Source organism: Microtus oregoni, unplaced genomic scaffold (assembly GCF_018167655.1).
Source record: "Microtus oregoni isolate MIOR12 unplaced genomic scaffold, Mior012 000026F_ref0000081, whole genome shotgun sequence".
Taxonomy (NCBI): domain Eukaryota; kingdom Metazoa; phylum Chordata; class Mammalia; order Rodentia; family Cricetidae; genus Microtus; species Microtus oregoni.
Genome location: NW_024543085.1, coordinates 25,170,795 through 25,188,972, shown reverse-complemented (window position 1 = coordinate 25,188,972; position 18,178 = coordinate 25,170,795). Strand labels below are relative to the sequence as shown.

Below are 18,178 nucleotides of genomic sequence, written 5' to 3'. Positions count from 1 at the left end.
CCAGAAAAATAACAATTTATATTCCCATCAGCATGAATTAAAATGTTCATCTCTTTACTCCTTTGTTCTGCATAGGATTTTATACATTTTAGAAATATGCATGTTTTGGCAGGCTGAGAGATGGCTCAGTGGGTAAGAACACTGGCTGCTCATTCAGAGGACCCAAGTTCAGTTCCTAGCACCCACATGTTGGTTCACAACCAGCAAAAACTCCAGTTTCAAGGGCCCTCCGTGGGCACCAGACATGCACATAGTGCACATAAATACATGCAGGCAAAGCATTCATGCACACAAAACAAAACTTAAAAATCTCTAAAAAATGTAAATACAGGATTCTAACAGAAGTACAGGAAGCAGAAGTTTCTCCTGTTCTTGGTCTTTTCCTATTTGGAGGTTAATTTTTTTTTTTTTTTTTTTTTTTTTGGTTTTTCGAGACAGGGTTTCTCTGTGGTTTTGGAGCCTGTCCTGGAACTAGCTCTGTAGACCAGGCTGGTCTCGAACTCACAGAGATCCGCCTGCCTCTGCCTCCCAAGTGCTGGGATTAAAGGCGTGCGCCACCACCGCCAGGCTTGGAGGTTAATTTTTATGTTTCACTAATTAATTTTAGGTTTTATGCCATAGATAATAACTTCTTTCAATTTTTTCATGATCCTACCTTTTTACTTATATAGGGTTAAAATATGTTATTCAATATTATTAAAAATAAAACAAATTATGAAAAATTAAATTAACCCTTTACATTTTCCTAGCACTGATTCTGAGTAAGAACTGCAGTTACTTCATCCTTTCTAGATCTTTATCTAGTAATACATAGACACATTCATACATAATTCTTAAACATTATTAATTTACTTTTTATTGAAAATGGACTTTTTCATACATTATATTCTTATTATTTTTTCTCCAACTCCTCCCTGTTCCTCCCCACTTCCTTACTCACCCAAATCCTTACCCTTCCTCTCTTATTCAAATACAAAAGGCACCTAAAATAATAATAAAAACAAACAAATCAGATTAAGAAAAACAGAAAAAGAAGAGCCACAGAAAAAGTACAAGAACTACATACTTCTACTGAGACACACATATTTGCACACATAGAAAACCCATAATATATAAGTGAGAACCATAAGGTGTGTTTTTTTTTTAAAAAAAAAGTACAAAGTAGCATGAGACAAAAATATTCCTCCAACTCATACCATTAATTTTTAATTGACAGGTAGCTGTACATACTAATTCTTTTAAAATGTATTTTTTTACAATTGTGTGTATGTGTGTATTTGTGCATATGAATGCAGTACCCCAGGAGACTAGAAGAGAGCATCAGATCCCCTGGAGCTGGAGCTCTAGGTAATTGTGAACTGCCCAATGTGGGTGCTAAGAACCGAACTTGGGTCCTCTGGAAGCAAAGTATATACTTCTAACTGTTGAGCCATCTCTCTGTTTTTATATACAATTAAAGACAAATATGGCTGGACATGGTAGTAAATGGCTACAATCCTTGCATTCAGGAGGCTGAAGCAATGTTCTACCATGTCCAGCCATACATATAATATTACTTGAGAAATCAACCTAAAAACATGCCAGGTGATGGTGGCGCATGCCTTTAATCCCAGCACCTGGGAGGCAGAGGCAGGCGGATCTCTGTGAGTTCGAGACCAGCCTGGTCTACAAGAGCTAGTTCCAGGACAGGCTCCAAAGCCACAGAGAAACCCTGTCTCGAAAAACAAAACCAAACCAAAACAAACAACAACAAAAAAAACCTCATTAATTACAGATCCAGAATTACAGAAAAGAATTCTCTCGCTGGGTTGACTATGAGTTTTCAATAGTCACACTGACTTAGCTTTACCAAAGAGGGTTTTAGTTGATATGGAAATGAACTTTCATGTTACTTTGAAAAACAGATAAAACACTGCCTCCAGGTATTACAAACTTAAGGGCAAGCTCAAAGGTTTAGCAGATAAAGGCACTTGCCACCAAGCCTGACGACCAAAGTCTGATCCCTAGGACCCACATGGAAGAAAGAAAGAATTGATTCCTGCAAGTTGTCCTCTGGCCTCCTCACATACACTGTGATATGCACATGCTCACACATAGCAAATAAATGCAATAAAGGTATTTTTACAAACTTAGAAAAATAAATTATCTAAGCAAAATAGAAGGATAAATGCTTAAAGCCGAAAGAAAACCAATAAGCATGCAGCTTTCTTGTAGGATTAGAAAGCCAAATCAGGAAACACAACATAACTAGCCAAAGAGAAGAATATGATAGTTTCTCATTACTTTCAAAATATTTTTCTCCTTTTCCACATCGTAGGTGTTTTAATTTGTTCAGGCTATTACAACAAAAATGCCATATATTGATGGTTTAAGCAATGGGAATTGATTTCTTATGTAAGTTCTGCAGCAGAAGATCAGGCAAAATCAGTGTGCCAGCAAAGTCCATTTGTGAAGGAAGGACCCAGTCCAAGTCTTGTTTCCCAGCTTGCTAACAGTTGCTGGCATCCAACATCCTCAAGGGAAGAGAGGAAGCACTGGTGTTTCTTCCTCTTCTTATGAGAATGCTAATACTATCAAGAATGATTTACCTTTAAGAGCTTATCTAAATTACCCCCACACTCATCACACTGGAGGTTAGAACTTTAGACACAGGGGGCTGGTGAGATGATTCAATGGGTAGAAGTGTTTTACTCATGTAAAGGTGAACCAAGAGGACCAACTCCTACAGCTTCCTCCATGAGGGTCCTGCCAATTGAACTCAAGTCAGCAAGCTCAGCAGCAAGCACCCTATCTGCTAAGCACCAAAAACAAACAAAAAAGTATAGTGGCTCACACCTGTTATCCCAGCACTTGGGATGCTAAATGCAGTGGTTTGAATACCCCCCCACCGTAGGTTCATATATTTGAATGCTTAGTCATTAGGGAGTGGCACTATTTGAAAAGGATTAGGAGGTGTGGCCTTGTTGGAGGAAGTATATCACTGGGGGTGGGCTTTGAGGTTTCAAAAGCCCATGCAAGCCCACAACCCTCCTTCTCTCTCTGCCTACCAATCAGAATATAGCTTTCAGCGACTTCTCCAGCACCACACCTGCATGCTGCCCTGTTCCTGCCATGATGATAATGAATTAAATCTCTGAAACTGTAAGCAAGACACCAATTAAATGTCTTCCTTTAGAAGAGCTGCCCTGGTCACGGTGTCTCTTCACAGCACACAGCAACTGAACACTGACTAAGACATTAAGGTAGGAGCATTGCTACAGTTCAATGTTGAACTGGACTTTAGAGCCACACAGTTGAGTTTCAGACTTTCCTGGACTCCAGTGTGAGATTTTGTCTCAAAAAGCCAAACAAACAGGGTCCCTGATATAGTATAGCTCAGGGGGTAAAAGCACCTGCTTTGTGTGCAACTCTAAAAAGCTGAGTTTGACTCCCAGAACCCATGGTCAGGAGAGAAAACCAACTCCCCAAAGTTGTTCTCTGCCCTCCAAAATGTGTATAGTAGCACACTAAAATTAAAAAAAAAAAACTTTTAAAAAAGCCACTTTATAATAATAAAAAACAGAAGAAGAATTATATTAAGTCTATCTATTGCTGATAAAAAAAAAAGTGTCGGGTAAGCAATAACAGAATTCTCTACTCCATAAAGGGCATCTAACAAAAATTTACAGCTAACATCAGACTTAACAATGAAGGGCTAGTTTTTGCTGTCAATATGAGAACCTAAAGTCACCTGGGAAGAGGGAACCCCAACTGATAAACTGCTTTGATCAGACTGAGACTGTTTTGACTGATGATTGCCATGGGAAGATCCAACCTCCATAGCCCTCTTCAGCTGTAGGCAGGAAGAGCTAGGCTATGTAAGAAAGCTGAGTATATCCCAGTGAGTGAGCTAAAAGTGCTATTTCTCTTTGACTTCCTTCAGTGCACTGTGACCTGGAAGGGTAAGCCAAATAAACTCTTCTCCCCAAGTAGTTCTTGGCCAGAGTATTTTATCACAACAACAGAAAACCAAGGGCTGGATGGTGGTGGCGCAGGCCTTTAATCCCAGCACTAGTGAGGCAGAGGCAGGCGGATCTCGAGGCCAGCCTGGTCTACGTAAGCTAGTTCCAGGACAGGCTCCAAAGCCACAGAGAAACCAAAAAAAAAAAAAGGTAAAAGTTCTCAATTCAAGTAAACAAATTATATGCCAAGAATACATCTAACAATAAAGTTATGAAGAAAACTGAACACATTCTAGTTTTCTTGTCATACCTTAAGTTGTAGCAATTTTGGTCACAGTGAGTGATACACATTTAGTTAAGGTGGAAAAACTACTAAACAGATGTATATATACAAATGAAGAAATTGTATACATGGTTTCAGGCATTCACTTAGGGTCTTGAACTATATGACATAAAGGGAGTCTACTCTGCTCTGGTGTAAAGTACATCTAGAGCAGTGGTTCCTGAACTTCCCAGTGCTGTGACCTTAACACAGTTCCTCATGCTGTGGTGACCCCAACCATAAAATTATTTTCGTTGCTACTTTGTAACTGTTATCAATCATAATGTAAATATCTATGTTTTCCCATGGTCTTAGGTGACCCCTGTGAAAGATTGTTCATACCCGAAGGGGCCATAACTCACAAATGGAGAACCACAGTTCTAGAAAAACACATTGGACTTTATAAATCTTGTTATAAAACAAATAAACTTGCTAGGGAAGTGTGGTGGGCATGGTTATATGTCACTAGGCGCTCCTTCAATAGAACCTATTGTATGGAATGTAGTCCAGTCACTAAATGCTAACCCCATGAACACTGAGACCATTCTTTGCCTAAACCACATTCAACCAAGTATCTGAGCTTGGCATGCGTAGCAATACCCACCCATTCCCACCCTCTACAGCAGTGGTTCTCAATCTATGGGTCACGAGCCCTTTGGGTCAAAGGACCCTTTCACAGGGTTTGCCCAAGACCACGGGAAAGCATAGATATTTAAATTATGATTCATAATAGCAGCAAAATTACAGTTATGAAATAGCAACAAAAATAATTTTGTGGCTGGGGTATCAACATGAGGGCTGTATAAAGCATGAGGGCTGTTGCAGCACGATTAGGATGGCTGAGAACCAATGCGCAGACAGCTTTGCGGGAGCACTTCACCCGAACCTTGAGTGAAACATCTCCTATCCACTCTTCTTCATCTTATCTCACAGGTAACAGGCTTACATCACATTCTGAAAACTCCCACTGCTACTTATGGCTCTTTCCCCTTATTGTTCATATGCGCTAAACCAATTCATCTTGCAAAGCTGTCTGTCTCGACATTTGACACTTGAAGGATCCACACTGATGGGGGTGGGATGTATAACCATGAGGAAAGGACTCAGCTGCCTGTTTAAATGTGCTCTGGCCCAGTATTCTTCATACCTAATACTGTCTTTAGAACTGTGCCATAGCTCTTCATAGACAGGTAGTTAAACACTATGGAGTCCAGAAATGGAAAAGAAATAGCGTGGTGGCGCACGCCTTTAATCCCAGCACTCAGGAGGCAGAGACAGGTGGATCTCTTTGAGTTTGAGGCCAATCTGGCCTACAGAGAGAGTTCCAGGACAGGTTCCAAAGCTACAAAGACACCCTGTCTCGAAAACAAAACAAAACAAAAACACAACAAACAAACAAAAAAACCAACCAAGACATTTTCATTTTTGCCAAATTTGTTTTGTTTTGTAAAAGTATGTTGTAGGTTACTCTTGTTTAAAACTCAAGGATATTTTCCTCAGAAAATAGAATTTATCTCTAAATGATCACAATTCTTCTACGTTGTATCTTATTATTTTTTATGTATGAGAGTGTTTTGCCTGCATGTAAGTACACCACATGCATGCAACGCCCTTGGAGGCCAGAAGAGGGTGTAAGATCTCCTAGGAACTAGAGTTAAGAGACAGAATCTGGGAACTCTGAAAGCAGTCAAGGCTCTTAACTACTACTCCAGTCCTTTTTGTCCTATCCTTGAATTGACAAACAGAGACCAGATAGTAATCAAGGCAATAAAACTTTTCTCTGGCATTTAAAACACCCTGGAAAATATGTTATCAGCTCAAGGTTTCTTTATCATTATTAACTAGGAACACCTTCACCTATGGGTACATGCTATGACATCTCTTGAGAGGCAATAATCATTTAAATAGAACCCATTTTCCTTCTTAAAAGTTTGCATTTGGCCTTTACTATTAATAACAGAATGTATTATTATTCTATTACAACATTTTATGAAAATCAATACAAATCTTTAACTATTGAGACAAACTCAGATGCAAAAGCCCTATAATGACATGATCAGTAGTTTTATTTTAGAACCTAAAGAATCATGTGCCTTGTTGTACATAGTGCATAAAATAATCGTACAAACATTGAACCAAACTGTTATGGCTTTCTTTCTAGGAAAATTCTGTTTATGAGACCAAATGCTTCTCAATATTTCTTCAGGGAAAGTATTTCACCATCCTAACACGAGGCCTTACAGCTTCAGACTGTAAAGTGCCCAAAGAGGTGAAGGCAGCAGAATTATCCAAAATAACGATATGGGGCATTTCTTCTGGAGAGATACTCATTTACCTGTCCTCAGTTTCATCTTCTTATAAAGTTCTCTAAGCCAGGTGGGGCAGTCACACCTTTAATCTCAGCACTTGGGAGGCTGAGGCAGGCGGATCTCTACAAGTTTAAGACAGTCTGGCCTCCCATAGTGAGTTCCAGGACAGCCACAGCTGCATAGTGAGACTATGTCAAAAAAAAAAAAGTTTTCTAGTCTATACTGTTTCTCTTGCTCTACTGTTAACATTCCATGTATTTGGGAGTGCCCTCTCCTGGATCTTAGGGATTACCAGAGGTCAGTCAACAATGTGTGCTTCAATTTCTAACTTTCCTTCCTGGATGCATCTAAGTATTCCTTTGGCACTGCAACTGCTCTCAGAGCCACCTTCTGTCTCTATCTTGTGCTAAATGTAATATTCCCAGGGGGCTCTCGCTAGCGCCCTATCCTGTGACACAATTCCTCTTTGTTAGCTGCTCAAAATAGTACTAGCTTTTCTTGGACTGCCAGATCACATTTCAAGCTCAAATCAAGTTTATCTGCCATTACTGTGTATCTCTCTCTCTCCCTCTGGGGTTTCACTTGTTTGTTTGGTTGGTTATCTCCTATAAAAATCTCTTCAATCTAAAACAACAGTAGAATTATATCCCAATGTTAATTTCTCAGACAGATTACTATTGTACATGTCTTAGTCTGCCAAGTATTTAAATAGCTTGCTGATAACTGATAGGTGTTTCCCCCTTTACTAGATTGCTACCTAAGATATATCCTTGCTAAACCTTCCTTCAAACTTATCTCCTTCTTCACATAACTGTACTAATAATAGACTATATTTCCATAGTTCCTTTAACAAATTTTGATAAATACCCTCAAGCAACAGACAATTGTATCTGAAAAACTTGTAATTTTTTATTACATTTTACTCACAGTGTGCATGCTTGTACACAGAAACACACACAGACATGCATGTGACATGAGGTCAGAAAACTTGCAGGAGTCAGTTTTCTCCTTCCATCTTGTGAATCCTAGGGATTGAGCTCAGTTCACTGGTTTTAGTAGCAATGTGCTGAGCCATCTCAATGGTCAGACTTATAAATATATATTTACAAAATGGAGTAATAATGAATAGAAAATATACCATAGGAGGGAATAATAGTGACTCTCAAAATTGCTAGGAATTGATGGGATCCAGGAGAGTACATTCCAGTCAGGAGAGATTCCAGAGCAAAGGCAAAGAATGTTGGCCAGTATGCGTGGGAAACACATGGCATAATGTCACTGAAGCATTAGGGTAAGGCAAGGAGATATGGCAAAATCTTAATGCCGGAAATAAGGAAAGATTCTGAAGTGTCTTGAATCCTAAACTAATGCATAAATAATGAGGGTAGATCAAAGGAATGGATGAAAGAAAGAGACGTGACATCGTGTGTTGTAAATATAGCAAAGGATCTATCTGGAGGAGGAACAAAAGCAAAAATGCTGGCCAGGTAATCCACACAGCAATATGGAAAAGTGTTAATAACTAACTGACATCCCAATTTCAGAGAAATTAAGATTGGGAAAACAAGCATTCCTTAAAGTGAATTATCTTACCTTAACTCAAAGAGCAGCCATCTCTCCAGTCCTTGGATTATTTTTTTACATAGTGCCTATTCTTTTTTTTAATGAATAAAGAACTAAGGAAAGTCTACTTATGCATGTGTATGTGTTGCGGGAGGTCCTTCCGCTCCTCCAGCCAATAGCCGCTGAGATACCAGCCCATTGGGGCGTGGTCTCTCTCCTTAAAAAAGCGGCTGCTGCTTCCCTCCTCATGCTCTCTTTGCTTCCTGCTCTGTTTCCAGCGACTAGACTCCTTCCTGATTGTGCAGAGGGTTGTTGTCTGGGACGGTGATCTGTAAGTTTTTTCCCCTTTAAATAAATACCACCCTATTCATCATAATTCCAAACTGGTGTGGGATTGTTTATGACTTACGCCTTCATGTATGTGTGTGTGGAAGAGAGAGAGGACAAGAGAGGAAAGATAATGGTGTGGTTTGATAGCTGAAAAAGTACAAAGAACAATGTATCTATCTGGTACATGGCAAATTTCAGATTCCATAAATAGAGGTATTTTTTAATTTTATGTTTATTGGTGTTTTGTCTGTGTGTATGTCTGTGTGAGGATGTCGGGTTCCCCTGGAACTGGAGTTACGGACAGGTGTAAGCTGCCATGTGGGCGCTGAGAATTGAACCCGGGTCCTCTGGAAAAGCAGTCAGTGCTTTTAACAGCTGAGCCATCTCTCCAGCCCAATAAAGGTATTTTTTAAAATAGAGCTCCATTTAGTATTTGTATATTATCTATGGCTACTTTTGTGTGATACTGGTTATAATGTAGCCTGAAAAGCCTAAAATAACTTGATACTTTGCTGACCCTTCACCAAAGTCTGTTTTTGTTTATTTTGTTTGTTATATTTAGAGAAAAGATCTTATACAACCCTGGTTAGCTTTAAACTCACTACATAGCTGAGGGCTAGCTTCTACCTCCTGCCTCTACCTCCGGGGTCCTGGAATTACAGTTCACACCACCACGCCCAGCAAGTCTCTCTCTTTAAATTGTGTGATTTGGTAATGATAATGACAATCCTTTCTAAAAGGACATAAGAAATTGGACCAACAGCACTTTGGGAAATGATGCCCTTAGTCAACTAGAACCGACAACATTTAAGTCATTTAATACATAAACGAGGCAAACTTGACTAGGCATAATAACAAATATCGGACATACAATGCAAACAAAGCACTCATAGGAGTATTTTTTGGTGTAATTTCTGAAGCCCGTTGCACTGCTCTCTCTGCAATTATCTCATGAGTCAATTTTAGTAAAGAACTCTCTATTAATTTTCTAGAACTTCCAAGAAAAGCTACATAAAGGTATGGTATTTAGTCATTGAGAGCCTAGCTATTCAACTGTCATACCTGATAAGATGAAAAATCATGTGCCCACACAGAACAGCAAGTCATCTGTGACCAGTAGATGGAGACAGTTCCTAACCCAGCAGGGCTCAAATCCAGTACAGCTCTGGCTGTCTTAGAGCTTACTGTGTAGACCAGGCTGACCTTGAACTCACAGAGATCTGCTGCCTCTGCCTCCCAAGCACTGGATTAAAAGAATGCACTACCACTTCTACTTAACTTCTGAGCCTTCAGTCCAGAGCGCCACAGCAATTTCCAGCACTGCATAGGAAGAAGCCCAAGGCAAAAGCATTCTCAACTTCCTGCCCCAACTCCTGACTCCGGTGTCACGCCAGTGCAGCTCACTGTTTCCAAACACCAGGCAGCGGCTCTGTTTGGGGCTTGTCTGTTCCGCACTTCTCTGTATTTCTGATTTTGTAGCATTTACAACTCCGGTAGGTTTTAAACTGAAGCACATTTCAAAGTCAAGCATATTAAGTGCAAAGGATTCACGGGCAACCCCTGCACTATCACAACCAAGGGGACAAACACACTACAAAAAGAATTCTAACAGGAAAACACGAGCAGCTGTCCTCCCGAAGCACCTTCTAGCGGCAGCACCTTCCTATCTGCACGCTTCTTTAGGCCTTTTTCCTTGCACAGCCCCAATCGCTTTACCTATAGTGACACTTTGTGATGAGGATGCACCAGGCAGTATAGTGAGTGAGCTGAGACAGGAAACAAACACATCCAGAGCTCTGACAAATGTAATCACCCACTTGGGTCAGGCTGAAATATACTAAACCTTGAAAACCAAAGTAGAATTGTGTGTGTGAATGCGGGAGTGCATGCACACATGAGTTTGTCTGCTGTGTGAAAGTGTGAGGGTGCACCCACCCCTACGTGAGCAGGAGGAGGCCAGAGAAGGATGTCCAGTGCCTTCCCTGTTATCCTCTAACCTGCTGTCTTGAAATCCATCTCACTGTTTTAGGTTAAGCTAACAGGCTGACTCTCAACTTCTGCCTGTTTCCATCCTACAATGTCAGGAAGGGTTATAGGCAAATAAAGTCATGGTCCAGTTTTTTATGTGAGTACTAGGGATTTGAATTCAGGTCCTCATGCTTACAGAGAAAGCACTCTAAGCCATCTTCCCAGCGCTACTTTGTTTTTCTTTTTGAGACATGGCACACTGTATAGCCACACGGGCCTCAAATCTCCTTGAATCATCCTGCCTCAGCCTCCTACAAGCTGACAGTCAAGGCTTGACAAAGATGCCAAGCTAATTAATAACCATTTTAAAATAATCATAAGGGCTTTGCATTGCATAAAACTCCTAGCAAAGACAGTCACTGTTTGTAAAAGGTCAGCCTAATCAAAGACAAAACTGAGTACCACAAGGGTACAGGGGACCTCTCCAGCATGCCTGTAATTACAACAACCATTTCAAGTAGTTTCTCTGACAGTATACTGCCTTCATTTTTAAGGTAATGATTAAAATTCTGTGATTTTGTTTTTAAAGCAGGGTCTTACTATGAACCTACCCTTGGCTGGCCTAGAATTTGCTACAGAAACCAGGTTGGCTTTGAACTAACAAAGATTCAACTGCCTGTCTCCCAAGTGCTGAGATTACAGGAGGGTGCCGCTGTATCTGGTCTGTGACTGGTTGCTATTAAATATTCATATACTTACTGTATTCCTGCTATCTGTTGTGTGTTTATCTTTAGGTTAGCTTTATTTTTTTTTTCATGACAAGGTCATGCTATGTAGTCCTGGCCTGGAGCTACTATGTAGACTAGGCTACCTCCAACCTGCAGTAATCCTCCTGCTTCTTGCCTGCTCACTATTGGAATACAGGCACATGCCACTGTGCATGGCATGGTTTTCTCTTTCTGTATAGTGAAATAAAATCCTCGAGTCAGCTTACAAACTAAGATTTAAAGAAATACCAAACACTGTTCACATGAGGACTCATTCTATAGTCTCTACTATGACCCCTTTTGCCTATTTTCAGCTTCTCTAAGATACTGTGGAACTGTTGAGGACCATCCCCGAACTTACCAGTTGTTCTGTTCTGTTCTGTTCTCCATCTAAAGCACAGACTGACTCATATGTAGCGTTTTTAAAGCTGCAGCTTTGCAGTGTGCATCTCTCATAAAACCTTAATCACAGTGAATTTAGTTAAATCCCTTAAAACCAGATTGTACTGGCTTCACAGAGTAAGTCTGGCTGCTCAGCTTCAATTCCCCAGGGACAAGAGAGACGCTCTACTCTATTATGAAACCAGCTTGCCTAATCCAATTCCCTTTCAGAGAAAGAGGTCAAGGAGAATAACTGCTGTGCCATTTTTCAGTGCTTCCTTCCAAGAAATGACTGTGATTGACAGATGCTATTTCTTTGAGTTTCAATGGCTTACTGCCAAGATCAACTAACTGTGTCTCAGTTAAAAGAACGACACCATTCAGCAAGTCACATCATGTGCCACAGTCACAATCTATCATTTTTTACATTAGTATATTTCATATGTTTCAAAGCTCACACAGACAAAAAACATGCACCACTGGAAACATGGAACAGATGTGATCTTCATTTATAGACTGGGAAACCACAACAAAGATTACATACGAGTTGTCACACACACATTCACAGAGCTGCACCCTAACTTAAGCTGGCCTGAGTCCTGAGAAGTGAAACCTGCTAGGTATGCCTACTTATCCCACTATCTGCCACATCTTACTGTCAGAAATTACCCTGTTCATCTTAACAGCATCAGTAATATAGTGGACAGACTCATGTCACCACAGGAGTAACAGCAAGAACAAACTCCAGCCCAGATGGAGATGGGCTCAAAACATAGTCTTGCCACTTAAAATTTGAGACAGGCTAATTAGCCTCAATTTTTATGTATAAAACTGATAGGCTGTCTAACTCATAGGATTCTAATAATGAAATGAGTTAACATATGTTAAAAGCATAATGTATAAGTCACTAAAGTCCAATGACACAGTTCAAAACACATTTACACCCTCTAGAGAATGGTGATTTCAATGACCTCTAAAAATTAAGGATTAGGGAAATTGGAGCACGAACACTTTCCTGGCATTTCTCTCAGACATGTGGGATTTTTGGCTGCCAGTCTAAAGAGCAGCTTTTAGGGATGCAGTCAAACCAATTAAGAATAAAATAGAAAAAGGCAAATGTGTCCAAATAAATAACATTTACCATGTGCACACAAAGCAATTGTTCTACCAACTAAACATCTATTTGAATTTAGCTAGAACAAACCATTCCGTTTCCCAAAAAAGAATAGGTGAATTAACCATTCTTTTCTTACAAAATGACTGGCTAGATCCATACAATGGAAAATCATATGTTAATTGAAATGATCCTTCTCCATTACTACCAAACAGCACAATAAGACCAAGACTTTTGCCGGCCCAACACTTCGGGAGGCAGAGGCAGGCAGATCTCTGTGAGTTCAAGGCCAGCCTGGTCTACAAGAGCTAGTTCCAGGACAGGCTCCAAAGCTACAGAGAAACCCTGTCTCGAAAAATAAAAAATAAATAAATAAATAAAAAAGACAGAAAAAAAGACAAAAAAAAAGACCAAGACTCTTCATAAACAGCAAATGATGAATTACACCAACAATGACTTAAGTTCCTAAAAGTGAATTAATACTCTTAAATTAATTTAGAATAAATCATATAAGAGTTATAATCGCAATACTATATACAAATTTACACTAAGCTATCTCTTTTCTGAAATTATAATAACCAGGCTGAGCATCTCTCATGCAGAAGTAAGATCTGAAATCTCAAAGCCTTCTGAATACTGACACAATGCTCAAAAAGCTCTCAGATTCTGGCCTGTAACTTAGTATACAAACCAGATCGGTCCTGAACTCACCATCCTCCATCTGCCTCCCACAGGCTGGGATTAAAGGCGTGCACCACCATGCCTGGCTCTAAGTAATTTTGCTAAACCTAAGCCAGGCAGTGGTGGCTCACACCTTTAATCCCAGCACTCAGAGGCAGAGGCCTCTGGTCTACGAAAGCTTGTTCCAGAACGGGCTCCAAAAAGTTTTACTTTGTGGTCATAATAAACCCCACTTCTACCAAAACATTTCAATGCCATATCTAGACTCCTATATAAGTGGAAGGATTATACATATATTTCCAAGTAGTTTATATTTGCTCTAAGAGTATTTTCAATTTCTCAATCTGGAGAAATCAACGAAGTATGTACAAGACCTTGGTTCAACTAGCACTGCAAAAAGAAAACAAAGATTTCATTCTTGCCTGCCTGGCCATTGCCTATAAAATGGTAACTTGGAAAACTAAGGGACGAGACTCAGTGGCCAAGCACTGGCCTAGCACATAGGAAGCTCTAGGTTTGATCTCAATGCGGCAACAAAAAGGGAAGGAGGCAGCTCTAGGACTGGGAGACTGTCAGTGGTCGAGACCCGCATAAGAGCACATGTGAGGCCTGGATTTGATTCCCTGTCCTATAGAAAACAACCTGCTTAGACATATGGACTTTCCCTTAAATTCCTTAACATCTGTGCCTCCAGGATTTTATCTATACCATGGAGGTGTTAAAAATCCTACCTACTCTATTATGATAAAAATAAATGACACATAATCCATGTAAAAGGGTTCAGAACAGTACCCAGCATGTACCTAAAAGTAGTTTTGCAATTGGTCATAGTTGCATATGCCTTTAATCCCAGCACTCAGGAGACAGAGGCAGGCATACATCTCTGTGAGTTTGAGGCCGGCCTGGTCTACAAAGTTAGTTCCAGGATAGCCAGAGCTATAGACCCTGCCTCCAAAAAGAAAAAAAAAAATGTTTTATTTCCTGACAAAATTTTTCAGGGCAAGGTTGTAGAGTAAGTGAATAAACTTATGAGATATTTAAGGTCTTGACTAAGAAAAGTTTTCGTTTTCATTTTTAACCATGTACGGCGCAGTGGTAGAACACTGACCCAGCATGTGCAAGGCTCTATATTCCTCAGAGCTGCAATACACAGGCTTTTCTATATTAAGGGAGTAAAGAACCAGAGGGATTGAAGAGGTAGCTTTAAATGTTATTTATGTTATAATAAGAGAAGTAAAAATGGGGGGAAATTACAACAGAAGATCCACTGGACAAAATACCTATGTCTACTCATAAATGGCGATTAAATAACAGTCACACACTTTCCAAAGGGTTGAGTTTGAGACCAGCATGGGCTCCAATGAGCTCACCTCAGACTCCCAAGTAGTTGGGTTTATAGATGCCACCACACATAGTATTCGCTTTTTAAAAAACACTGGTTTCTCTATATTCATGAAGTCTTTCTTCACTTATATTCCTTTTATCAGATCAAGCAGGAAGAGTCACCCTTGGCATTGCTTGTTATGAACTCACATTTTGAAATGCTGCTGAGAACATCAATTCATTCAGTTGATAAACATTATTGAATGCTAAGCTCTGGGAACACAAAGGTGGTGAGACATGTCCTCATTTTCAAGTCTACATATATAAAATGACAAGAGATGGAATAAAGTGTGATAATAACAGTACTGGACTGAAACATATTCAAAACTTTAAATCACAAGTCACAATGATACCCAAGCCCTAAACAAAACAAGGCTAGCTGGTCACCAGAGAACACTTAGTGAGTTCTCTATTTTGAAAACTGTTGAAAGGAAGAAAGAAGGAAGCATTCACCTGACTTGCCCATTTGGACTACACTGGGTGTTCAAGTAGTAGGCACAAGGAGTTCTCTTTATAGAACCACTCTAGCTTAGAAGCAAAGAAAGAGCGACAGAAGTGGAATATTAGCATTTATATCCTTGATGATTTAATGGATATGTGCAAAGATCAATAGTTATTGACATCACAAGGAGGGACGGGCAGATACTATGGACTTTCTAATGGAAGGAAGCATTCCTGAAGAAATTTGAGCAAACTTCTAAATATAAGTACCAATTTTTTTGTTTAAAAACTAACCAACAAAAAACATTAGAGATGAAATCAGTAAAATTCTGACTTAAGGAAATTACAAGACAAATGACCCAATTTACAATAAATGAAATGTGTAAAGAGACAAACTTACTAAAGTTTGTTTGTATCCTGATTCAAATATACTGAAAAAATACATATTTATGAATGACATTAGAGAAATTATAGAATTATTTCTTTTTTTTGCTTTTTCTTTTTTTTTTTTTTGTTTTTCGACACAGGGTTTCTCTGTAGCTTTGGGGCCTGTCCTAGGACCAGGCTGGCCTTGAACTCACAGAGATCTGCCTGCCTCTGCCTCCCACGTGCTGGGATTAAAGGCGTGCACCACCACCGCCCAGCTTATTTCAATATTTTTAAGGAATTATTAATTTTTAGTGTAATAATAGAATTGAAGTTTATATATTCCATTTTAATCTTATAAAGTGGTATGTTTATAGATAAAATTATAAAATCCTTGATTTATATCAATAATCCAGGAAATAGGGGTGGGAAGCAGGGTGCAACAGCTGCAAGCTAGTGAGGCAGAGCCCTGATGTTCTAAATTGAGGGCCTCATGCTGAAGCTGGATATGGAGAAGATGAAACAGAAGACATGAGAGGATGTCATTTTATCCATACAGAACGTCCTCATCTACATGGCCACACTGTGAGTTCCTCCATTTATCTTTAAAAATTGGACAACATATAAAGATTGGGAGTCATATTAATACATGATATGAAAAACCTGGTTACGATTTCTCCTATCTGCAAATTAATTGTCCCAGAAAGGTGTAAGACTAATCAAATGGACATAAAAATTCTACTTGCTAAAAACAAGTTTGGTTAAGGAGTTTGGGAGCTCAGCAATTAAAAAGCACTAGTTAAGGGCTGTGGAGATGGCTCAGTGGTTAAGAGCTCTGCCTGCTCTTCCAAAGGTCCTGAGTTCAATTCCCAGCATCCACATGGTGGCTCACAACCATCTGTAATGAGATTTGGTGCCCTCTTCTGGCCTGCAGAAATACATGTGGGCAGAGCACTGTATACATAATAAATAAATAAATAAATAAAAATTTTTTTTTTAAAAAAAAGCACTAGTTATTCTAGCAGGGGGGCCAGGGAACCAGGCTCAATTCCCAGCATCCACTGTGGCTCACAACCATCCTCAACTCCAGTTCTGACCTCCACAAGCACCAGGAACACAAGTAAGGCACAGAAATACAAGCAGATAAAACATGTTTAAACATTAAATCAATCTTTTAAAAAGAACAAGTTGTGGGGTTAAAGAGATATCGCAGCATTTAAGAGCACTTGTTACTCTCACAGAGGACCAGGGTTGATTCCCAGCACCTACATGCCGGCTCACAACTGTATGTAATTCCAGTTTCAGAAAACCCAATGACTTCTTCTGGCTTCCACAGGGACTGTATACACATGGTACACAGATATGCAAGCAGGCAAAACTTCCATGCACATAAAATAAAAGCTAAAATGATTTTCTTAGAGTCTGTGTCCTATGTGTGCAGTGTCTTCAGCAATAAGAGCCCACCCTCAACCCTCAGAGGCAACCTAGGGTTATATCAATAACCTATATCATTTTCGGGAATCATTTGGACTACCTTGATCAGCCATTCAGGAGGTTTCTCATGCTTGGTACTGGGGGTTTTTGTTAGTTTATGGTTCTTGCAAGGAGCACTATTAGGACAAGTGGCTTAATTTCCTTTAATGTATACATTAATATATATATATAATATACACATACACTTTATGTATTGTGTATAATTTTAGTAAATATAAAATAATATGCTTCCTTAAAGTTTTATCAAACAACTTTGGTATTACTTGTGCTTGAGTCCAGTCCCAACATTTATATCTAGATCACAGCTCCTCTATCTATGGTTCAGGGAACATCTCTGAAGAGAGGGCAGAAAGATTGTACAAGCCAGAGTACCAAGTAGTTGGCTGTTAAACAATCTATCCCAGAAACAGCTGCATAAGCAAGACTGGAACAATGGTAATATCAATGGACATGTTAATGAGGAAGGGGGAAAGCTTTAGAGGGTCCTACCCCTAGACAAACTACAGACAACTAATTGGGAGAATTAGTCTTTTCCGATCAATAAAGGAATTCCTTTATTGATTGTCAAGTGCTGAGTGGTCAGCCCTGAAAACAAATGAAACAAATAATAAAAACTAATCAGTGTGTGAGTATGTATGTGTGTGCACGCATGTGCATACACATAGATACATACATGTACATATGTAACAATAATAATAAAAAAGGGCTATCAATTTGAGAGTAGGGGAACATGGGAGGGGCTTAAGGGAGAGTACCTGATAGGGCTAGAGGGAGGGGAGGGAGAAAAGTGATATAAGCCTATTTCAATTAAAAATTTTTTTAGGGAGCTAGAGAGATGGCTTAGCGGTTAAAAGCAATGGCTGCTCTTCCAGAGGACCTGGGTTAAATTCCCAGCAACCACATGGCAGCTCACAACTGCCTGTAACTCCAGTTTTAGAAGATCTGACACCTTCACACAGACATATATGTAGGTAAAACACCAATGCACATAAAAAATTATATATATATATATATATATATAACCTTATCACAGTCATTTTTACTCTATTAAGCATTCAAACTGCTAACTGTTCTAACACGATTTCAACAACTTAGTTTTGAAAAATAAATCTATTAAA

General features: G+C 39.4%; 1 protein-coding gene across 1 annotated transcript in view; it reads right to left on the bottom strand.

The window, feature by feature from the left end:
- The window catches only part of Ahcyl2 (adenosylhomocysteinase like 2), a 163,110-nt gene that overhangs the window by 105,095 nt on the left and 39,837 nt on the right, over positions 1-18,178 (bottom strand). The gene's annotated exons all lie outside the window — the stretch shown is intronic.